Here is a 25,855-nt window from a genome sequence, read left to right as displayed (position 1 = left end):
TTAATAGTTTTTCCACTTCTATAAGACTCCCACCAAACTGTCCACCAAAATATACAAACACTTTAAAAGTTGTATTTATAACATGTATTTTATATATGTTGTATGTATACACAACATGTATAAAAGTTTTCTTACTGTATGTATTATAGGAAACTTAAAAAGTAAAATGCATAATCACTGATGTTTAGTAATTTTCTTTGTAAAGAAGCTTCTTGAACATATTTAAGCAGGTAAGTATTTTTCTGTCATAATGTTAAATAAGATCAGGGTCACCTAGCTAGCTCAGTCAATAGAGCAAGCGACTCTTAATTTCAGGGTTGTAAGTGTTTTTGAGTTTCTTTCAGGGTTGTAAGTTTGAGCCCCGCGTTGGCTGTGGACAACACTTAAAAAAAATATTGGGGGCACCTGGGTGACTTAGTCAGCTACGCCTCTGACTTCAGCTCAGGTAATGATCTCACGGTTTGTGAGTTCGAGCCCTTGTTGGTCCCTGTGCTGACAGCTCATAGTTTGGAGCCTATTTCAGATTCTGTGTCTCCCTCTCTCTCTGCCTCTCCCCTACTCACAGTCTATCTCTCTTTCTCAAAAAATGAATAAACATTAAAAATAAACGTTTTTATATAAAATCTTTTTAAAATGTTAAATAAGATCATACATATGAACTCAAATCTCATAATTCTATATTTTTATTTTCAAAAGGTATATTTGGTTTTTTTCCTTTACAGTTTATTTATTATAAGAGAGAGAAAGTGTGAGCAGGGGAGGGGCAGAGAGAGAGGGAGAGAGAAAATCCCAAGCATGCTCCTTGCTGCCAGTGCAGAACCTGACACAGGGCTCAAACTCATGAACCATGAGATTATGACCTGAGCTAAAATTGAGAGCTGGACACTCAACCAATTGAACTACCCACAAGCCCCACAAAAGGCGTTTGGAGTTTCTAATGACAACTTTTGAATTTGAAGCAAATAGAGGTAATGTATACAACATACAGCAAAAGTAGAAAACCCTTTAAAATAATAATCAATATTTTTAAAGAAATGAGAGATTATATATATCCATGATATAAGAACAGGAAGCCATGACGCAGATGACATGATACTCTACATCGAAAACCCAACAGACTCCACCAGAACCCTACTAGAACTGATCCAAGAATTCAGCCAAGTTGCAGGGTACAAAATCAACGTACAGAAATCGGTTGCATTTTTATACACCAACAATGAAGCAACAGAGAGAGAAATCAAGAAACTGATCCCATTCACAATTGCATAAAAAACCATAAAATACCTCGGAATAAACCTAACCAAGGATACAAGAGATCTGTATGATGAAAACTATAGAAAACTTATGAAGGAAATTGAAGAAGACACAAAGAAATGGAAAAACATTCCATGCTCATGAATAGGAAGAATAAATATAGTTAAGATGTCCTTACTACCCAAAGCACTCTACACATTCAATGCAATTCCAATCAAAATTGCACCAGCATGCTTCTCAAAACTAGAACAAACTATCCAAAAATTTGTATGGAACCACAAAAGACCCTGAATAGCCAAAGTAATACTGAAAAATAAAACCAAAACGGGAGGTATCACCATCCCAGACTTTGGCCTCTACTACCAAGCTGTCATCATCAAGACAGGATGGTATTGGCACAAAAACAGACACATAGACCCATGGAACAGAATTGAGAACTCAGAAGTGGACCCAAAAGTATACAGCCAACTGATCTTTGACAAAGCAGGAAAGAATATCCAATGGAAAAAAGACAGCCTTTTTAACAGATGGTGTTGGGAGAACTGGACAGCAACATGCAGAAGAATGAAACTAGATCATTTTCTCACACCATGCACAAAAATCAACTCAAAATGGATAAAGGACCTGAACGTGAGACAGGAAACTATCAACACCCTAGAGGAGAAAGCAGGAAACAACCTCCTTGACCTCCACCGCAGCAACTTCTTACTTGACACATCCCCAAAAGCAAGGGAATCAAGAGCAAAAATAAACTGTTGGGACCTCATCAAGATTAAAAGCTTCTGCACAGCCAAGGAAACAACCCAGAAAATTAATAGGCAACCAACGGAATGGGAAAAGATAGTTGCAAATGACATATCAGATAAAGGGTTAATATCCAGAATCTATAAGGAACTCACCAAACTACACGCCCGAAAAACAAACAACCCAGTGAAGAAATGGGCAGAAGACATGAACAGACACTTCTCCAAAGAGGACATCCAGATGGCCAACAGACACATGAAACGATGCTCAGCATCCCTCCTCATCAGGGAAATACAAATCAAAACCACACTGAGATACCACCTCACGCCAGTCAGAGTGGCTAAAATGAGCCAATCAGAGAACTCTAGATGCTGGCGAGGATGTGGAGAAACGGGCACCCTCCTACACTGTTGGTGGGAATGTAAATTGGTACAGCCCCTCTGGAAAACAGTGTGGAGGTTCCTCAGGAAACTAACAATAGAACTCCCTTATGACCCAGCAATAGCACTGCTAGGAATTTACCCAAGGGATACAGAAATGCTGAGGCATAGGAGCACATGGACCCCAATGTTCATAGCAGCACTCTCCACAATAGCCAAAACGTGGAAAGAGCCTAAGTGTCCATCAACAGATGAATGGATCAAGAAGATGTGGTTTATCTATACCATGGAATACTACATGGCAATGAGAAATAATGAAATCTGGCCATGTGTAGCAACATGGATGGACCTTGAGGGTGTTATGCTGAGCGAAATAAGTCAGGCAGAGAAGGACAAATATCATATGTTTGCACGTATGGGAGGATTAGGAGGAACTTGACGGAGGAACAAGGGGGAGAAGAAGGTGGGAAATGGTGGGGGAAAGGGAGAGAGGCAAACCATGAGAGACTCTTGAATGCTGACCAAAACTGAGGACTGATGGATGTGGGGGGGAGGAGGGATGGGCATGGAGGAGGACACTTGTGGGGATGAGCACTGAGTGTTATGTGGAAACTAATTTGACAATAAACTATTTGTAAAAAATAAAAAAATAAAAAAGAACAGGAAGCCATGAAAAGAGTAACATCAGAGAATTTCCTAGAAATTAAGTCAAATTTAATTTGTTTTCTTTCTTTCTTTCTTTCTTTCTTTCTTTCTTTCTTTCTTTCTTTCTTTCTTTCTTTCTTTCTTTCTTTCTTTCGTAATCTCTATGCCCAACATGGGACTTGAACTCACAACACCAAATCAAGAGTTTCATGTTCTACCAACTGAGCCAGCCAGGTGCCCATCAAATTTAAAAATTTTAATAGTAGGATAAGCAAATAAGACTAGACAAATCTCCCTGAAGATATTCCAGAGGGAACAGAGGGGAAAAATTCTCAAAGATATAACACAAGAAACTTTCTCAGAACAGAGGCACATGAATCTCTAGGGGGAAATAAAAGTCTACATCATGAAGGAAGACTCTCACCAAGGTTCATTGTGAAATTTCAAAACACCAGGATAAAAAAAAAAAAACATTATTCAGTAGCTACCCAGTAGTGTAGCAATGCCTTCAAAATTCTCAAAGAAAATTATTTTCAACTAAAAATTGTATACCTATTCTATCAATTAAATGTAAGATTAAATTAAAGTCAATTGAAACATGCAAGAATGTAAAATTGTTCCTCCTATACAGTGCTAAGAAGCTAGTGGGTAATATTCAGCAGCATGGGAGAAAGAGAAAGATATGGGTTTCAGAAAGCAAAGATTCCAACACATGAAGACGATGAAGGGAAATCCAGGTTGACAGTCATGCATTAGACTGGATGCATACATCTAGAAAGCAACTAGTCTAGATGGAAATAAGAGGAAAGAGGGCTGTAGCAGGTATTTCTCAGGGTGGGAGCTTGAACTAGTGTTTAGAATTTAGAATTGTGTTTCAATATATTGTTTTGCAATTGATAAGTATGTGACCAAAAAAAAAAAAAAAAATAGTGACGAATACAGAGGAAATTAGAAAATTTTAAATGAAACAATTATTAACCCCAAGGAAAATGAAAAGTTTCATGAAGAAGCAATCTACTTGTTTCTGTAGTCAACAATGACTTTATAAGATCATGATTTTCATAAATTTGATTACTGAATTAACAGTAATATATAATTATTTGGGGAGTATGAAGGAGAAGAAAAGAGGCTGAGGAAAGTATAAAAGAATTAAAACCTCCATCCCATTATAAAAAATCTGTAGATAGTATCAAAATTTTAAAACTTGAGATTGGCAGGAGGTGTGGAAGGGTCAGAAACTGACAGTTTTCTTATAAAAGCTTTGAGTTCACTTTGAGGCCATTGGTGGGTGGGTTAATGCATTAGCTTAATAAAAACATAATTTGATATTCTAAAAAGTAACTAAACTATGGAAATAGTCCATTGTGGTGGTACAATGGGAGGTAAGAAACTGAGGTCTAATCCCAGCTCTGCCAACTCCAAAAAACTGTGGCCAAGTCTCTTTAGTTTCCTTATTTAAAGCCAGGGCTTTAAATATTTCTCTCAATTTTACACTTACATGCTCAAATCTGCCCATCTTCAGTGAGGCTATTTCTTGTGTCTCCTTTACAATGATTCATCGGCTAATCGGAAAAACTCCCAAGTGAACAGCTTCTTTTCCAGGATCCTAAACAGCCAGAAATAAACACATTCTTCTGTGACCTGGAGACTTCACATGCTAGAGAATACAAGAAATAAAGCATTACCAGGTAAGAGGAATGCAGTGTTCTGACAAGATCTTAATTGACTCACTAAGTTATGGAGATTTTAGGCGAAGATTTACCCTGTTCTTAAATTTTAAAAGTAGTTGCCATAGCAACTCCTAGACACAGCATATGGTATGTCTGGTACCTCCAAGATAACAGAGCAGATTCTTGATGAATTTTCCTTACAATATGTTGTGAACTTCTTGTACTTTTTAGGGTTTCAGTGGGCAATGTTATAAGGTGCTAGTATTTGTTATTATGTATTTATTTTGAAGCCTATCTTAAAGCATTTTTCATTCTGAAAAACCAAACTTTCAATGCTTCTTATATCCCTTAATATCTTTTCTTTATTTGAAAAAAGAAAACCGCAAACTAGTAGAAAAATTAACAAATGAACAGGTAATCATAAAAAAATATAAATAGAGAATAAATCATATAGAAAATGTCCTACTCACTTATAAGGAGAGGAAGGAAAATTAGAAAATTAAAACTAGACATTAGTTTCCACTTATCAAATTGGAGGAATAGGACTAATTTAAATTGGTACTGCCCTTCAGGTAGGTAATTTGGTATTATAAATCCAAAGCCTTTAAGATGTTCTTGACATTTGACCTTGGAATTTCCCCACTACTGGTCTATGCTAATGATTTTTAATACACAAAGATTGGGGCACCTGGGTGGCTCAGTCGGTTAAGCTTCCGACTTCAGCTCAGGTTATGATCTCACGGTTCATGGGTTCGAGCCCCCTGTTGGGCTCTGTGCTAACAGCTAGCTCAGAGATTGGAGCCTGTTTCAGATTCTGTGTCTCCCTCTCTCTCTGACCCTCCCCTGCTCACGCTGTCTCTCTCTCTCTCAGAAATAAATAAAACATTAAGAAAATACACAAAGATCTCAGTGGAAGAATTATTTGTAATAGTTAACAATTAGAAATAATCTTAATAGGGGCACCTGGGTGGCTTAGTCGGTTAAGCGTCCGACTTTCGCTTAGGTCATGATCTCGCGGTTCGTAGGTTTGAGCCCCCCGTCGGGTTCTGTGCTGACTGCCAGCTCAGAGCCTGGAGCCTGTTTCAGAGTCTGTGACTCCCTCTCTCTCTGACCCGCCCCCGCTCACTCTGTCTCTCTCTCCTAGAAATAAATAAAACATTAAAAAAAAAAAGATCACAAGTTTCTTTAAAAAAAAAAAAAGAAATAATCTTAATAGACAGTAAGAGATTTAAAATTAAAAATTATGTAAGCATCCTCTTATCAAGCATTTAGATTTGATACAATGTTTTCATAGTACACACTACTGTAAGCTATGAGATATTTTTATTGTAAATTAGGGCACTTTTATAAATTATAGTACATATGAACATATAGGTACTCTATATACATATATTAAATTAAAAAAACAGGTTCTTAAAGAATATTGACAAAACATAAATGTCAATATATACTATATTAGTAATATACTGTATGCAGGCAACCATAGAAGAAAGCACAGAAAGATACACACCCCCAAAAATAAAGTGGCTGTGGTGGACTCCCTAAATTGATCCCCAGTGAGTCCTGCCCTTATATCATCCCCCATCCTTGAGTGCAGACAGAACTGATGACTTGCTTCAAAGTAATAGAATATGGCAAAGGCGATGGATGCAATGTCACTCTCATGATTATGTTATATTACATAAGACTCCATTTAAGCAGAGTGAAGAAGAAAAAGATTAACCTGCTGGCTTTGAGAATCCAAGCTGCCATGTGGCAAGGAACTGTGGACAGCCTTTAGGAACTACAAGCAGTGTCTAGAGCCTGAAGGGAGCCTCCAGCCAAAAGTCAAAAAGAAGCCAGGGCCTTCAAGTCCTACAGCGGCAAAGAAGTGAATTATGCCAACAGTCTTAGTCTGGAAGCAGATTCTGCTCTAGAAGGACTTCCAGATGAGAGCATAACCCAGCCAGCACTTGGATTCCGGCCTGGTGAGACCCTGAAGCAGAGAACCCAACTATGCTGTGCCAACATTTCTAACCTACGGAAACTGTGAGATAATAAATGTGTATTGTTGTTCTAAGCTGCTTTTGTGGTAATTTATTATGTAGCATGGAAAACCAATAGAGTGGCTGTCTCTAGAAAGTAGCCTTTTTTTTTTCTACAAATTTTCCTTTCTTATTTGTACTTTGCTACATTTTCTAAAATGTTATAATAAAAATTTCATTGCTTTTAAAATCAAAAGATGTTATTTTCAACAAATCATCTGGAAACAAAAAGTTAAGTATGCTTTGCAAATTTTTAACTGATTTTGAATTTGGCAAAAGAACGTTTTTTAAAGTGTACAATGAAAATATAGCACCAAGATTACCCCAGATTTCTATTTTTTAAATGATCTTAACAGAATATTTTATTTAAATCATGTTAACATAGACTGTTTCTGAAATTTTAAGCTTTCTATATTTAATAATGCCTGCTGGGAGAAAAAAAAAAAGAAATCATACTTTTAAATTTTTCTTTCCAATTTTGACCATGATTTAAAATGGAAAAAGTTATGTTGATTGTGGCTAAATGTTCTCATTTTTATAGGCCATTATGCACTTTAAATTCACTGTTGGCATTTTAATTTCATTTTACAAAATAAATCCCAACTGACAACAGAATAAAGCAAATTCTAAGTCAACTAAGCGAAAAAGTGTCACTGCAAACAGAAAGAACTTTGCAAACTGAAGCAACATTTCATATGGCTCCTGAACCTAAATTTCCAAAGTTTCAACAGGAAAAAAAAGTGTGTATGTGTGTGTTGCGGGGTAAGTATTGACAAATGAGACTATCTCCACAACTTACTGTCTACAACATGACATTACTATTCAACTGTGTGCATTAACATAAATTTACTATTGTAGGAAGTTCTTGCCCAAGGAGACGAAAATTGCAATAACTGTAGCTTGTTTCAGGAACTTGCCAAAATTCCATTTATCTGACCACTAGACTGCCCAACTTACTATCATTAGAATAAAATGTCCCCTTCTCAAGACAGTGGGTAGTGTGATTAAGCTCCTCAAATGACTACTCTTAAAGATTTGCTTGCTGTATTTATTAATATCAAACTGCTATATCATGAGTTTTGCCCAGTCCTGATCAAGCATTAAAAATCTATCTTAAATCAAACCCATAATACTTCATAAATATACCACTGTTACTCTCCTCTCTGTGACATATTTCTAAGCCTCTGTTAAGGTAGTAATCTCTCATACTGTAGTAACACAAACGTGGCTTTGCTTTATCAACAGGCTATTTTGATAGCATTTTATGGAGTCAGTATTCAACAATCTTTGCAGTTCCATCAAAATACAGTAGAAATATGCTCACCATGGTGGCTTTGTCATCCATAAGGAAAGACTGATCCTCAAAGGCCCCTTGAGGCTCTTCTTCAAAAGTCTCCAAGATGATAGTGTTGAGGTAAGTCCACGCTGGATTTAGCCTCAATTTCTTTCTTTCTTTTTAATTTCCTCAAATGGTAAGTTTATTTTGACTCCTCTGAATATGAAAGCCTTTTTAGGAATTCTACAATTATCAGATCAGATTTGTAAAACTTTTGCCCTGGAAAACTTAATTCCTAACAACAATTACTATTTATCATTGTTCTTCTGTTGTTGTGTACCTGTGGGAGAAAAGTAATACAGAAGAGAAAGGTCATAGGTCCATGATAAGACCATTCATTGAGCTGTCCCGGGAATAGAGAATTTCTGAAGGTTTCTTCCCAGACTGGTATCCTTTGGACAAACTCTACCCTTGGCCAATTATCAAAACATCATGGGAATTTCCTTCAGTCCTGAGAAGTCCCCAGGATTCTGGTTCTAGGTCAGATTTCCTCTCACTCTTTCCATCCACTAGGAACTAGAAGTTGAGTTTTTAGTTGGTGTAAAAAAAAAAAAAAAAGCTTTTTCCACCTTTCTGTGTAGAGAGAAAAAAGACCGTTCTTCCCTACTGTGTTTCTTTTCTGTGTGGCTTCTTTACTAGTCTGACAGAACGCTTCTGACACTTCTGGTCATCAAGTTTCTGGAGGCTTTTCCCCACACCAAAAAATTCTCTGCAACACCAGCTAGATTATTTACAATGTAAACGAATTCTGACATTATCAACCCAGAGATAGTGTCAAATTTCACAGGTCAAGGGCTCAGAGCCATAAAACAGTCGTGTCCCTCCCCCAGCCCAACACACACATATACATGCAAACACACACACACTTCAGATGCCTGTTGCAAGCCCTGGTTCTCCCCTGTGCCTCTGACCAACCAGCTGTAGATCTGAGCTTCCACAAACCCCCTCCTTAGGATCAATTAATTTGCTACAATGGCCCAAAGAACTCAGAGAAACACCTGCTTACGATAGGGGCCAAGGGAAGGCAGCTCCAAGATGAACCACTTTGGCATGAAAATCACTGAGCCAAAGGTAGTTCAGACCCTACAGGCTCAATAGAAATTTTGCTCTCCCTTAACTATATAGAAGGATCTAAATTGGGGGTCTTTTTTCAGAATAAGAGTTACAAGCAGAGATAAATTTTATATGAATGACCCATCTGTATGGCAGGGCAAACATCTAATTACCAAACATCTGCTTTTCTTATTACCCTGTGAATTACATTCCTTTCCTCTGAAGTCCCATACTCCTTAGTTCAGAATGACATATATACCTCATTTCGCTTATCTTTGGAATTTCCTTACCTGTGTAGATTTCCCCTATGTATGCTATTAAATTTTGTTTTCTCTTGTTAATCTGTCTTATGTCAATTTGATTCTTAGTCCATATAGAAGAACCCTTGCAGAGGACAAAAACTTCTTGCTCCCTGACTGTATGTTTACCAGTTTATTAAACGATATGATAAAAGATACAGATGAAGAGCTCGATGAGGAGACACAGGGCAATCTCTGGGAGGGTTCTGAGTCTGAGAGCTTTTGTCCTTGTGGGCTTGAGGTGTATCATCCTGCAAGTATGGTTATGTTTACCAACCTGGAAACTCTCCAAACCCCATACTCTTGGGATGTTATGCAAGCTTCATCATGTAGGCATTATCAGCTATGAACTCCATTTTCAGCCTTATTTCCTTCTCAAAGGAATGGTGGAATAAGGCTGAAAATTCCAAGCTTCTAATTATGGCTTGGTCTTTGCGATGACCATCCCTCATTGAGAAGCCATTCAGGAGTCCACCCAGTCACCTCATTAGAACAAAAGATATTCCTATCCCAAGGAAATTACAGGTATTTTAGGAGCTCCGTGTCAGTAACAGAAGTCAGAGACTAATATTAGAACAAGAGATACTCCTAGTGTTCTTATCACTTAGGAAATCATAAAAGTTTCACGAGCTCTGTGCTGGGAACTGGGGACAGAGACCAATATACATTTTCTATTATATCACAGTTGGAGATGGCATGGCTATTGGACTAAGGATCTAATTCACAAAATACATGACTAGCAATTTTGACTCTTGCCAGATGCTCATGGATTAGATTTAGTCTAAATCTATGTCAGCTACTCTGGGCTGGACTCCTCCTTCTCAGATGCATTTATGATACATCTCAAATTCTTCTGCTTCAGTCATATAATTTCACCAATATAGAATTTATAGTGGCCACTTTGGTAAGCTTTAATTATCAGCAAAATTGCTCACTTGATAAGCATCATAGAACCAAAAAGGAACAAAATACTAAGCACCAATGGTCTGTATGTTTTTAGTGATCTGAGGAAGCATACCAAAGAAATTCATATTGCAGAATTGCCTTATTATGATATTGTTTAGGCAAAGCAAAATAAAAATTCGAAAAACCTAAAACTAGCTCTCTTCAAGACACCTCAAATCTCACCTTGAGGTGAAAGATTTTTATCTATTGTGTGTCACTGATTCTATGCTCCTACATATCATTCTGTTCCTATCTCTCCTTCGACCTACATCCCTTTTTTTCTAGCCAGACAGTATAACGCCCAAAGATCAATGACCTCTTAAAATTAATCCTCCAATGAAAATCCCTTATAGTTGATTAATTTAAGTGATGAGTCTTTGTCAAAGACTTTCCAAAACCTAGACAAGATGGAAAGAAATTTACGGAAGAATTTAGTAGTATAGTTTTAGGAACATAAACTTTAGAGTTCCCAGATCTATAACAATTGGTTTAAATATTTGTGAGAACCTCTGATGCAAAACAAAAGGATGGAAAAGGTAGAACAGAAAGACCCTGCGGTTTACTTAAAGACCCTAAATGTCATAAGTAACCCAAGAAGTTTAGAAAATCTGTAGATGTTGGAGAAGATTTTTTTGCTCTCACAAAAGCATTTCATGTAGAAATAAATGGGACTCTAACTCAATCCTATAGGCAAGCTATTACCATGGATAACTACATTATAATATAAACTACGTTTAATAGATGCTGAGGAACCTCACAAGGCTACTTTGATCAAAGTCCTCTTTGTCCCATTGTTTCTGAGTGGCCCTACAAACATTTCTTTACCAAACATTTACTCCTTTTCATCTTCCTGTAAATTGTATTCCTTTCCTCTGAAGCCCAGATCCCTACCCCTCTCCCTCCTACAGGATAACATATATATCTCATTTCATCTGTCTTCAGATATGTCTGACTGTCCATGTCTGTGTGTATTCCCAATAAGTATGCTATTAAATTTTGCTTTCTTCATTTAATCTGTTTTATGTCAATTTGATTCTTAGTTCATCCAGAAGGACCTTGAAAGAGAGAAATTCTTGCTCCCCAACAAGACGACCTCTCAACTTTTCTCTCCTCTTTCAAGACACTACTAAGACTCTGTCAAAGTAGTGATTTTCCTTACTACAGTAGTCAGCTGTGTTTTATTAATGGGCTAATTTGATGGTATTGGCAGAGATGGACAACATTCAAGTAACTTAAAGCTTGGTAGCTTTGAAACTGGTGCCGAATAGGGTTAATGAGGTTAAAACTGTCACTAGCAAGATCCCTAATCACCCCCTTCTTCATAGGAATGTTAACCTTATCTTTTAGAGGCAAACAACAGAAAGAGCTCCAGTGGCCTGGACCACTTTGGACCAGTCCAGTGGCCTGGACTACACCAGTTTGAGCTCCACCACCACCAATTCACACCTGGACAAATGGACAGTGGAGTGCCCAACAATTACCTCTACCTCATTATAATGTTAAAATCTTCACCTGAGGGGGAACACAAGCTTCATTAACATAACATAGGATGCATGTACAGGCATGTTTTCTAAGTATGCCTGGGCAACCTTATGCCTACTGTTATATGCAATGACAAAACCAACCTTTCTGAATATTACCCTAACCCTAAATAAAAGAGACCCACTCACTCTCCCTTGGGGAGTCCCAGCTTTGTAAGGTTTTCCCATGATCTACTTTATGTTGCAAATAAAGGTTCCTTTGTATGACAAAACTTGGTGTAGTCTAACCGAAGCGTGAACTCATGTTAGTTTGGTTACAGCATGTTTTATAGCAAAATAGAAGCATATGATGACACAGAAGACCCTGAGCCAAGCCTAGCCATTAGATTTCTAATGTTCATGCATCAGCAAGATAGACCTAAGTTAAATCTAAAGTTAGAACTGAAAAAGTTTTTATTAATTAAGAGAACTCCGTAGAATTGAATCAGCATGTTTGCCTATATATGTATATATGTAGTAATTTTAGATGCTGAGAAAATTATCTGTACATGGGATGTAAAGGATCTTCATAAGCCAGTTCATGTAATTATTACAGGAAAGTAAATGGATAAATACATAAACAAGCACAATGAGCTAAGCACAACAGATGGTACAAAAATGGTACTTCAACATCCTAAAGGAGAGAGTTTAGGAAAACAGGAATTTCCTTCTCTGGTGCCCATTTTCTTTAGAAGATGCTCATGCAAAAGTTTTCTTGGAAGATTAAAAAAAGAAAGATTTTTCTTTTTTTGTTGTTTATTTATTTATTTTGAGAGAAAGAGCGAGATAGGGAATTCCAAGCAGACTTATCACAGAGCAGGATGCAAATATCAACTTCACAACTGTGAGATCATGACCTGAGCTGAGCTCAGGAGTCAGACTCTAATAGACTGAGGCACCCAGGTGCCCCAAAAGATTTTCTTTGATAAATGGAACAAGAACTTTCAGTTCTTCCAAAAAAGTGAACTAATAACCAATCAACCCTGGGAAAATTAAAGAAACAAAGATAGGTAACTAGTAAAATAAGAGGTAGATGAGGAAACAAGAAGAAATGGTAGGGTAAAAGGAAGGCAGTTGTGTGCTAGGTGGAGAATTGTGATTGCAGCCTGGGGCAGAGAGCAGTGAAGAGGCCCAGAGGCGCAAGTTTAGAAAGAAGTATCAAACTCAACTAGGCAAAGGAATGAATGTCTTAGATAAATCTCACTCCATTGAGGGAGAAAAGACCAGGGGTTTTAAATGCTAGCAAGCAGAGAGAGAGAACAGTTTATGGGGGTTAGGCTAATTAAAAACTGAAAAGAAGAGCACCTGGTGGCTCAGTCTGGCATCTGACTTCAGCTCAGGTCACTATCTCACTGTTCTTGGGTCCAAGACCCACTTCGGGCTCTCTGCTTGTCAGCTCAGAGCTTGCTTTGGATCCTGTCTCCCTCTCTCTCTGCCCCTCCCCTGTTCTTGCATGCTCTCTCTTTCTCAAAAATAAACATTAAAAAAAACCCAAATTATTTATATATACATATATTTTTTAAAGAATTGAAAAGAGCTTTTTAGTTTGTAAACTGTAGGGAAAACAAAATAATAAAGGATAGAAGGAACTCTACCCTTCTGAGTTCTTGGCTGAGATACCCCTGTAATACAAGATTAACAGAAGAAAAACAAACAGATGTTTAAGAGAATGTATGCCTCCTGTGTTCATGGAAGAGACTCAGGAAAACTGAGTAACTCTCTGTAATGGTCCAAGCCATTACCTTTAATGCCTTCATCTAAAGACTAAAGAAGATGTTGAGCCGAATGGGGAAGTGCCAGCAATGGGAGATTATTACGAAAAGCACAGTGAACCAGTGAACGTGCGTATGGTTGTTATATAGACTTACATCTCTGCGTTCTCATCAGTAAGAGTTTCTAGAGATTTAGTATCCTCCTCTTCCTGGTACAGAGAGGGAGGCACGCTTACAAATGGAGATTTCCCTTATAAATGTACATTTCCCTCACAAGCAGGCAACTTCTACTCTGTTTTCAGAAATATTCCTGTGTCTGCTCTTTCTTAAAAATAATCAGCTCAGAATAATCCTTATGTCAAGGAAGAGTATTTTGGAATGGCATATTCTGCTCCCTTTCAATATAATTGGTTAAAACAACTCCTTTGTTTATCAGTCAGGAGAGTCCTCAATCAGATCTAGTTATTGCAGGCTGGAAGTGCAGGGAGGGAGAGGGGGTTGGGGTGGGGTGACAGGGTGGTCTTTCAATCTGCACATCCTTTATCAGCTTCGGATAGTCGGAACCAGTCACAGATGAAACACAATAGTCAGTCAAGTTAACAGTAGGAAAGCCATTTTAATTATGTACAGGAGCCCCACAAAGATATGAGACTCTAAAAAGACAGCCAAACAATTGAGCCTTATATACCATCCTGAGCTAAGGAAAGGGATAGGGGTCTGGGGGCTTCAAAAGTTAAGAAGGTAGATCATAGGAAGAAGAGAAGAGGAAATATTTGGTAAAGTTTGCCCTGCCACACAGGTGAGTCTCTTGGTAGTTACCCGTGTTATCTCTGGAAACAGTGCTCCTCCGGATACAGGCTCTCTTTGTAATGTAATTTCCCTTGCAAAAGAGTAACTTCTGCTGTTTTGCTGTTTTCAAAGACTCCTCTGTTGTCTGCAATGTTGTTACCAAATCCAAACCTGTCTGTGCACCCAGCACCAGTAAACCCATGTCTGACACAATGGTTTTGAAGCTAAGAAGACTTCTGAGTATTAGAATGGCGCCCCAATGAGAAGGTGGGGAATCATTCCTAAAGCTGCCTTGCCCTGATGAGCCTAGGGATCACTTATATGTTTGGGGAAGGAGGTAAATACATAGGAAGAGGATGAGGAGTGTCTTGAGACCTTGGGGTGGGGGTGGGGAAGTGTGGGGGGCGGGGGTAGTGCAGTGTGTAGTCCCTGAAACACTGTGAAGTACCATCAGAACCTGGTACATTCGATCATTTTAAGACAAATGTTATCATCTGTTTTCCATCAGATTCTTATAATCAATGTGCAACCAAGGGGTAGAATCAAAAGGGCAAAGTTAACAATTAATAGTGCTCAGGGCTTAATTAACATAAAAAACTTAACTAGGGAACAAAACAGAACTTGGAACTAAGTTAATAATGTAGTTTATGCTTTCAAAAGAGGTCCCAGTGATGGGGTTTAGGGTGCTGGTGGGGGTTCAGAGCTGACTTCCAGGGAAGAATTCTTGAAGACGTCTTAGGTGCAAAAATGTGGGATTTTATTAAAGCACAAGGACAGGACCCATAGGCAGAAAGAGCTGCACTGGAGTTGTGAAGAGTGACTGACTATACACCTTCAGGTTGGGAGGGGGTTCAGGACAGCATAAGTTTCTAAGGAATTTTAGAAGCAAGGTTTCCAGGACCTTGAGGCACTAGGTGTTGTTAGGAAAATGCCATTTATTACTGTTTAGTAAAACCTGTCTTGAGCCCCTTCAGATGTATATCAGGGACCATATGCTTGGAGTATAATTACCAACATATTAAAGATGAAGGAGGTTTGCAAAGGAATTTTTTTTTGTCTTAAGGAGACTTAAAAGATCCTGGGGAGAATCAGGATGTTAAGCCAAGATTCCCTTTTGCCCTCGGCAAAGTGTCATCATCAAGGCAGCTAAACTCCTAGAGGAAGGTCCCACTGCCCATTTCAATGACTTGTCACTGCGCTATAGGCAGTATTGTAATTTAGTTTTTCATTTGCCTTTGTTTCCCACATCACCATGAGAAGCACTTAAACTTCCTTACATCTTGATGAGGGTGATATTAGGGCTCCAGGAAATGGAGTCTATAGGTTACTGTAGATTAGTCTATGGATAAGATTGCTTTTTTCATGCAGTTTCCTAAGTTATCCATAAACTGAAGGAGACTCCTGTCCTGAATGACTGTGATCTCTATCAGTTAACAATTTATTTTCTTTCCTTTCCCTTGTTCTTGGGTAGCCAGAAACGTCTGAGGAATATCACACATATCCCACCTTGGCTGGGGGCAAGGGAGGGGGAGTTACTGTTAGCCTGTGCTTTGCCTTCAACTTGCTCCATGTTCCCTCATCACCAGGAGCCAAGCATCCAACTTCTTTCTCAAAATAATCCTTAGGCCAAAAATCGTACTTTGAAGCATCCTATTCTGCTCCCTTTCAGCTCAAAGGCCAGAATATTTAGACAGCTAAGAAAGTCAGCCAACATAATATATGTGAGGTGACCCGATGGGGTGGAACGGTGGAAGCCAGCAGCTCCGGAGGTGAAAGAATTCACCCAAGGCTGAACAAAGAAGAGTATGTAGAATACACTGCAAGGTAGCGGCAAGCTGTACAGCAAAAGATGGACTGTCTGCCAGGAGGCAGTGGTGGAGAGCTTTGGTTAAAAGAGGGAATGAGGAGGTATGGGAAAATATGGAATTTTTCCTTTTTTGGTAACTGTGCCCAGTTTTTTAAAAATATTTTTACATGTTTATTTTTGAGAAAGAGACAGAGAGATAGAGCATAAGTGGATAAGGGGCAGAGAGAGAGAGGAAGACACAGAATCCAAAACAGGGTCTAGGCTCTAAGTTGTCAGCACATAGCCCAGTGTGGGGCTCAAATTCATGAACCATGAGATCATGACCTGAGCCAAAGTCAGACGTTTAACCAACTGAGCCACCCAGGCACCCCAATACCTGTGCCAACTTGTAAGCACCCCATTGATTAGCTAGGGCCTATGGATATTTTGAGGTGGGTGACTTGATGAGCCTGTTGGCATTCAGCCTGTCATCACTCTGGGCCCTTTTACTTTACTCAGGTTTCCATTGCTCAAGCTGGTTGCCTAAAAATGGCCTCTACAATATAGTTAATGTGGCACTATTGGGGAGAGGGGGCAAGATGGCGGAGAAGTAAGGAGCTCCGTACTTGCACTCGCGCCCATACATCACACGGAAAAGATCTGAAGCCATTGGAAATCTTACAAAACCTGAGAGATTGGGAGAAAAAAGACGCAGAATCCACTGAGAAAGCCTTCTAACTTGAGTGCGAACTGGGGAAGATAAAATTGGGCCGGGATCAGAGACTCCAGGGTCGGAGGCAATCCCCCTCTACGGGGAGTGAGAGGGGGAAAAAGAGAGAGTCTGAAACAGAAAAACCTCCGCTCGGGGCATACTGTACTTGCCAAATACCTGCACGCCAGGTCCCCTCGCGCCAACTGGTCCCGGGGGGGGGGGGGGGCTGAGCGCACAGACTGCTTCTTTGTGCTGGCTCCCAGTGGGCTGCACTTTGGAGTAGTGGCGCGCCTGCCGCCATTGTCCTCCCGGGCGGCTTGGGCCCCTGAAAGAGCCGTGTACGGACACCGGCGTCCGCGCTCCTGGCTGGATGGAACTCTGGAGGGAAGGCAAAGAGCTAAAAACTGGGAAATTTGCCTGTGAGTTTGTGTTTCAGGTGACGAGCCATATAGGGACCTGGTTTTCCTCACTCCAGCGGGCTCGGGCTCCACGCACCCAGCAGGCAAGCCCCGCCCATGCTCGCCAGCCCCACCCAGAGAAGGAAGCAGCGATTCTGACTCCACCCCCAGAGCTCGGCAAGGGGCCTGGAATTGCCCCGAGGGGGTGCCTGGGAAGCTGTGTCTAAGGCAATTTCAGCGGGGCGCTCGGACTGGGATTTGGAGACTGACACTGGCCTGGGTTGAATAGTGCAACCAACTTTGACTGCGCCCCCGGTACGGGGAGTTTACACGCCCAAAAAAGCGAGGTGCAGCGCTTGGTTCAAGAAGGGACTGGAGCACCGTCACTCTCCTCCCCACAACCGCCAAGGCAGAGCTCCCGCCTGAGGCATTGGATCACGCCACGCCCATCCCTGCCTGAGAGCTGCCCTCCTCCCTTTTTTTTCCCTTTTTTTTTCTTTTTTTTCTTCTTCTTTCTCTTTTCTCTCTTTTTTCCCCAGAACACTGACCTGATTAACTCTGGTCGCTGGCTTGCTTAAACAATCACAACAAGACCATTCTGTAGATGTAAATTGTACACCTACCGACATCTTCATCTCTTTCTCTCAGGAGTGATTAGACTATATAGTTTCTCTGGATAATACCAGCATCCTTCTCTCACCTATCCAACCATATTTTACCCTTTACCTCTTTGAAAAAAGCTTCTTATCCCTTCTGCCTGTTCATTCTATTTCCAATTTTGCCTCATCCCCGCCCTGCCTTCTCTCTCTTTCTCTACGCTCTTCAACCAGCACTGCATACACACAGCTATTTAACTGTAGCTGGGAAATCCGGTTATATGCTTTAAACCGTTTTTGTCCATCGGTTTTCTTCTTTTTTCCTTTTCTTTTCTCCTTTTTGACCCTTTTATGTATTTTATACTCCCTATTATTCACCCTCCCTCCTCCGTCTTTTCTCTTAACTTTTTCGTTTTCCCTCTCGCTTTGCATGTTAGTTGAATTAGCCTGTGCGTTTGTGTGCTCCTGCTCCCTGTGTGTTTGTCTGTCTGTTTTCTTTTCCAGGGCTACCTCAAGAAACAAGCTAGAGTACACAAGGTGGAGAGTCCCAAATATCACTACGAATAGGAAAATAAAATAACCAAGGTCCCAACAAGAGAGACCAGGGGATACCATTCAAAAAACACTCTCTGAAAGGATAGGCCCTGGAAAGTCAAAGAGCCTTCTTGGATATAGCAGTGCTCATAGAAACAGAGAGCATAACAGGTCTTTAAAACCAACAAGAGCCGGAAAGCTAACTAAAATGACGAAACGAAAGACCTCTCCTCCAAAGAAACTCCAAGAAGAAATGACAGCTAATGAACTGCTCAAAACAGATATCAGCAGCATCACTGAACAAGATTTTAGAATAATAATGGTAAAATTAATAGCTGGGCTTGAAAAAAACATAGGGGACATCAAAGAAACTATGGCTACAGACAGAATGGAAAATAAAAATAGGCATGAAGAATTAAAAAATGCGATAAATGAGATCCATAATAAATTAGAGGCCTCCAATGCACGGATTGAAGAGGCAGAAAGGAGAATAAGTGATTTAGAAGACACCATTATAGAAAAACAAGAAGCTGACAAAAAAAGAGACAAACTGATCCAGGAACAGGAAAGAAGAATTCGAGAGCTCAGCGATACGGTCAAACGCAACAATATCCGTATCATAGGAATCCCAGAAGAGGAAGAGAGAGGGAAAGGTGCTGAAGGAGTCCTGGAACAAATTATAGCAGAGAACTTCCCCGACCTGGGGAAGGAAGTAAATGTGGAAGTACAAGAGGCTCAGAGGACTCCCCTCAGACGTAACCTGAATCGATCTTCTGCACGACATATCATAGTGAAAATGGCCAAATACAAGGACAAAGAGAGAATTTTGAAAGCAGCTAGGGAGAAAAGGGCCCTAACATACAAAGGGAAACCTATCAGAGTGGTGACAGACCTATCTACTGAAACTTGGCAGGCTAGAAAGGAATGGCAGGAAATCTTCAATGTGATGAACAGTAAAAATATGCAGCCAAGAATCCTCTATCCAGCAAGCCTGTCATTCAAAATAGAAGGAGAGATAAAAACCTTTCCAAATAAACAGAAATTGAAAGAATTTGTCACCACGAAGCCAGCCCTACAAGAAATCCTGAGGGGGATGCTCTGAAGGAAAGGTTGCAAGGAACAAAGATACCAGAGACACCACCACAAACATGAACCCTACAAAAGATACAAAGACTCTAAACCCACATATTTCAATAATAACACTGAATGTAAATGGGCTGAATGCTCCAATCAAAAGACATAGGGTAGCAGAATGGATTAAAAAACAAAATCCATCAATATGCTGTCTACAAGAAACTCATTTTAGACGGGAAGATACCTTCAGATTAAAAGTAAGGGGATGGAGAAATATATATCATGCTACAGGAAATCAAAAGAAAGCCGGAGTAGCGATACTTATATCAGACAAACTGGACTTTAAATTAAAGACAATCACAAGAGATGAAGAAGGGCACTACATAATAATTACAGGGTCCATCCATCAGGAAGAACTAACAATCATAAATGTCTACGCACCGAATATGGGAGCACCTAAATATCTAAAACAATTAATCACAAACAGAAACAAGCTTATAGATAAGAATGTGCTAATAGCAGGGGACTTTAATACTCCGCTTACAGCAATGGATAGGTCAACCAGACAGAAAATCACTAAAGAAATAATGGACTTGAAAGACACATTGGACCAGATGGATCTGACGGATATATTTAGAACTTTACATCCTGAGGCCAGGGAATTTACTTTCTTCTCAAGTGCGCATGGCACATTCTCCAAGATAGATCACATACTGGGACATAAAGCAGCCCTCAATAAATATAAAAGAATAGAGATCATACCATGCACACTGTCAGATCACAATGCTTTGAAACTTGAAATCAATTACAGGAAGAAGTCTGGAAAACCGCCAAAAACATGGAGGTTAAAGAACACCCTTCTAAAGAATGAATGGGCCAATCAGGCAATTAGAGAGGAAATTAAAAAATATATGGAAACAAATGAAAATGAAAACACAACAATTCAAAATCTATGGGATGCGGCCAAGGCAGTCCTAAGAGGAAAGTACATTGCTCTCCAGGCCTATTTCAAGAGATTAGAAAAAGCACAAGTCCAAAATCTAACAGCTCACCTAAAGGAGCTAGAGGCAGAGCAACAAGAACGCCCTAAACCCAGTAGAAGAAGAGAAATAGTAAAAATTAGAGCAGAAATAAACAACATAGAGACCAAAGAAACAATTGAACAGATCAATGAAACCAAGAGTTGGTTTTTTGAAAAAGTAAACAAAATTGACAAACCTCTAGCCAGGCTTATCAAAAAGAAAAGAGAGAGCACCCAAATAGACAAAATTATGAATGAAAATGGACTTATTACAACCAACCCCTCAGAAATACAAGCAATTATCAGGGAATACTATGAAAAATTATATGCCAACAAATTGGACAACTTAGAAGAAATGGACAAATTCCTAAACACACACTCACTACCAAAATTCACACGGGAAGAAATAGAAAACCTGAACAGACCCATAACGAGTGAAGAAATCGAATCAGTGATCAAAAATCTCCCAACAAATAAGAGCCCTGGACCTGATGGTTTCCCTGGGGAATTCTACCAGACATTTAAAACAGAATTAATCCCAATTCTTCTCAAGCTATTCCAAAAAATAGAAGTCGAAGGAAAACTCCCGGACTCATTTTATGAAGCCAGCATCACTCTGATTCCCAAGCCAGACAGAGATCCAGCAAAAAAAGAGAACTATAGGCCAATATCCTTGATGAATACGGATGCAAAAATTCTCAACAAGATCCTTGCAAATCGAATCCAGCAGCATATCAAAAGAATCATCCACCAAGATCAAGTGGGATTCATTCCTGGGTTACAGGGCTGGTTCAACATTCGCAAATCAATCAATGTGATCCATCATATCAATAAAAGAAAAGATAAAAACCATATGATCCTGTCAATAGATGCAGAAAAAGCATTTGACAAAATACAGCATCCCTTCTTAATAAAGACTCTCGAGAAAGTTGGGATAGAAGGAACCTACTTAAACATCATCAAAGCCATCTATGAGAAGCCTTCAGCTAACATCATCCTCAACGGGGAAAAACTGAGAGCTTTCCCCCTGAGATCAGGAACACGACAGGGATGTCCACTCTCACCACTGTTGTTTAACATAGTGCTGGAAGTCCTAGCATCAGCCATCAGACAACAAAAGGAAATCAAAGGCATCAGAATTGGCAAAGAGGAAGTCAAACTTTCACTCTTCGCAGATGACATGATACTCTACATAGAAAACCCGACAGACTCCACCAGAAGCCTACTAGAACTGATCCAAGAATTCAGCCAAGTTGCAGGGTACAAAATCAACGTACAGAAATCGGTTGCATTTTTATACACCAATAATGAAGCAACAGAAAGAGAAATCAAGAAACTGATCCCATTCACAATTGCACAAAAAACCATAAAATACCTCGGAATAAACCTAACCAAGGATACAAGAGATCTGTATGATGAAAACTATAGAAAACTTATGAAGGAAATTGAAGAAGACACAAAGAAATGGAAAAACATTCCATGCTCATGGATAGGAAGAATAAATATAGTTAAGATGTCATTACTACCTAAAGCACTCTACACATTCAATGCAATTCCAATCAAAATTGCACCAGCATACTTCTCAAAACTAGAACAAACTATCCAAAAATTTGTATGGAACCACAAAAGACCCCGAATAGCCAAAGTAATACTGAAAAATAAAACCAAAACGGGAGGTATCACCATCCCAGACTTCAGCCTCTACTACAAAGCTGTCATCCTCAAGACAGTATGGTATTGGCACAAAAACAGACACATAGACCAATGGAACAGAATTGAGAACTCAGAAGTGGACCCAAAAGTATACAGCCAACTGATCTTTGACAAAGCAGGAAAGAATATCCAATGGAAAAAAGACAGCCTTTTTAACAGATGGTGTTGGGAGAACTGGACAGCAACATGCAGAAGAATGAAACTAGATCATTTTCTCACACCATGCACAAAAATCAACTCAAAATGGATAAAGGACCTGAACGTGAGACAGGAAACTATCAACACCCTAGAGGAGAAAGCAGGAAACAACCTCCTTGACCTCCACCGCAGCAACTTCTTACTTGACACATCCCCAAAAGCAAGGGAATCAAGAGCAAAAATAAACTGTTGGGACCTCATCAAGATTAAAAGCTTCTGCACAGCCAAGGAAACAACCCAGAAAATTAATAGGCAACCAACGGAATGGGAAAAGATAGTTGCAAATGACATATCAGATAAAGGGTTAATATCCAGAATCTATAAGGAACTCACCAAACTACACGCCCGAAAAACAAACAACCCAGTGAAGAAATGGGCAGAAGACATGAACAGACACTTCTCCAAAGAGGACATCCAGATGGCCAACAGACACATGAAACGATGCTCAGCATCCCTCCTCATCAGGGAAATACAAATCAAAACCACACTGAGATACCACCTCACGCCAGTCAGAGTGGCTAAAATGAGCAAATCAGAGAACTCTAGATGCTGGCGAGGATGTGGAGAAACGGGCACCCTCCTACACTGTTGGTGGGAATGTAAACTGGTACAGCCCCTCTGGAAAACAGTGTGGAGGTTCCTCAGGAAACTAACAATAGAACTCCCTTATGACCCAGCAATAGCACTGCTAGGAATTTACCCAAGGGATACAGAAATGCTGAGGCATAGGAGCACATGTACCCCAATGTTCATAGCAGCACTCTCCACAATAGCTAAAACATGGAAAGAGCCTAAGTGTCCATCAACAGATGAATGGATCAAGAAGATGTGGTTTATCTATACCATGGAATACTACATGGCAATGAGAAAGAATGAAATCTGGCCATGTGTAGCAACATGGATGGACCTTGAGGGTGTTATGCTGAGCGAAATAAGTCAGGCAGAGAAGGACAAATATCATATGTTTGCACCTATGGGAGGATTAGGAGGAACGTAACTGAGGAACAAGGGGGAGAAGAAGGCAGGAAATGGTGGGGGAAAGGGAGAGAGGCAAACCATGAGAGACTCTTGAATGCTGACAAAAACTGAGGACTGATGGATGTGGGAGGGAGGGGGGATGGGCATGGAGGAGGACACTTGTGGGGATGAGCACTGGGTGTTATGTGGAAACTAATTTGACAATAAACTATTTGTAAAAAAAAAAAATTAAAAAAATTAAAATAAAAAAATGTGGCAGTATTGGAACAGACATAACAAGAAAATAAATGTAACAAACTTCAAGAGATAAGGTGATAAATAATATAAAACAGGAACAATAAGTTACTTTTTAAGAAGAGCTGCACCAATACCTTAAAAGTGAACATTAGAAGTTTACCAAAAGTGTGACCAACATTAGCTCCTTACATGTCAATTCCATATGAGGAGGAAGAACAGAGGTAAGCATGTTATTTTACTTCCAATCCAGTCACACTGTGATGTTAAGGATAATCAAGTTGTGAACTAAAATTTTGAAACAATTAGAATTGTGAATCACCAATAGGATTGAGAGATTTTGTTTAGATCCTTTCTGTAGATCTAAAGTGGAACCTTCCACTCCTTGTGTATCTTTAAAAAGAAAGAAATAGGGGCGCCTGGGTGGCTTAGTCGGTTGAGCGTCCGACTTCCGCTTAGGTCATGATCTTGCGGTTCGGTTCGTGGGTTCGAGACCCGGGTCGGGCTCTGTGCTGACTGCCAGCTCAGAGCCTGGAGTATGTTTCAGTCTGTGACTCCCTCTCTCTCTGACCCTCCCCTGCTCCCTGCTCACGCTGTCTCTCTCTCTCTCTCTCTTATAAATAAATAAAAATATTAAGAAAGAAAGAAAGAAAGAAAGAAAGAAAGAAAGAAAGAAAGAAAGAAAGAAAGAAAGAAAGAAAGAAAGAAACCAAAAGCCTCATTGACGTGGTGGGAAGAGGGTAGGGATTTATTTCTACTCTTCAAAGGTTTTTCCAGCTACTCTAAGAATTAAATTGGTAGGAGACAAATTAACAGGAAAAAAATCAAATTTAATCTCATATTCTTGGGAACCCCACATACAGGAGAGATTTAAAGACAAAACGGTAGAATGAGATACGGATGCCATCATGAGTTAAGGAATGGGAGGGGCCTGGGGTTGCAAAAGGCAAGAGAGCAATATGCAGAGCAAACAGAAGAAGAGCAGAAACTTGGTAATTAGATGTTTGCCCTACCATACAGATAGGCCACTACAATTTTCTGTGGTAATAACTCTTATTCTGGGAAAGACCCCCAATTTAGATTCTTCAAGGTAGCTAAGAGAGGGGCAAAAGTTTCTCTTAAGTCTCCAAGGTCTCAAATGCCTTCTGCTCAAAATTGTCCACATGCTACAGTAGAACATTTTGGGGAGACTTCTTCTAAACCTCTTAATGGGACATCTTTCTGGGAAAGAAAGACTCTGGAATAGCAACTTTTGTTTTCCATATTTTCTACATTGAAAGTATAACCCTTTTGTAAGAAAGGAAAATTTTAGTTTTAGAAAAAATATCAGGGTTTCTTCTCCTCCCTTGGAAATGAGAGAAACCATTTAGTTGTAACAGTCCATTGATCACAGATTTTATCTAAACCTGCTGCCAGTATGAATCAATGCTAAGTGAGCAATAGGTAATGTTTCCCCATGCCCATATTTGATTTCTACAATTATATCCATCCAAACCAATATTCACACATTACAATGCACTAATGTAAGAAAGCTTTTGCTTTTTTTGTTTTATTTTTTGAATTGAACTCTCAGTATGTGCTCCACTCTGCATAAATGATCCATAGCAAAACCACACAATGCCTTTATATATAACTTCCTTTAAAATATGATTTCAAATGACTATGGTTGTTATTAGTGGAAAACACCAATAGGATTGCCCAAAGAAAATCTAGAGACAGATGTAACAAATAAATCAAGAGTAGTACATAGAAAAAACGGTAGGTCTAATGACTGAACCACAATACACTTAAAATCTAATTCTGTTCAGGATTCTTTCTTTCTTTTTCTTTTTTAACGTTTATTTATTTATTTTTGAGAGAGAGAGAGAGAGCACAAGCGAGCGAGATTGAGCAGGGGAGGAGCAGAGAGAAAGGGAGAAAGAGAATCCCAAGCAGGCTTGGCTCTGTCAGCACAGAGACTGACACTGGACCTGAACCCACATATCATGAGATCATGACCCAGACCGAAATCAAGAGTCAGATGCTCACCTGACTGAGCCACGCAGGCTCCCTGCAGGATTCTTTCTTTAAAAAGCTTCTGATTCCCATGTAAATAATCTGGATGATGATAAACACCAACATTGAACTCCACCTTCTCTTCTCACCCTCCAATCTGGGCATCTTTTAGGGTTCCCTATGTTAGTGGTTGACATCACCCTCCCTTCAAGGCTAAGAGTCATCTATGACTCTTCCTACCACCC

The sequence above is a fragment of the Hyaena hyaena genome, unplaced genomic scaffold, assembly GCF_003009895.1.
Source record: "Hyaena hyaena isolate Hyena2069 unplaced genomic scaffold, ASM300989v1 scaffold_291, whole genome shotgun sequence".
In the NCBI taxonomy this organism is placed as follows: Eukaryota; Metazoa; Chordata; class Mammalia; order Carnivora; family Hyaenidae; genus Hyaena; species Hyaena hyaena.
This window is presented reverse-complemented; position numbering follows the sequence as displayed.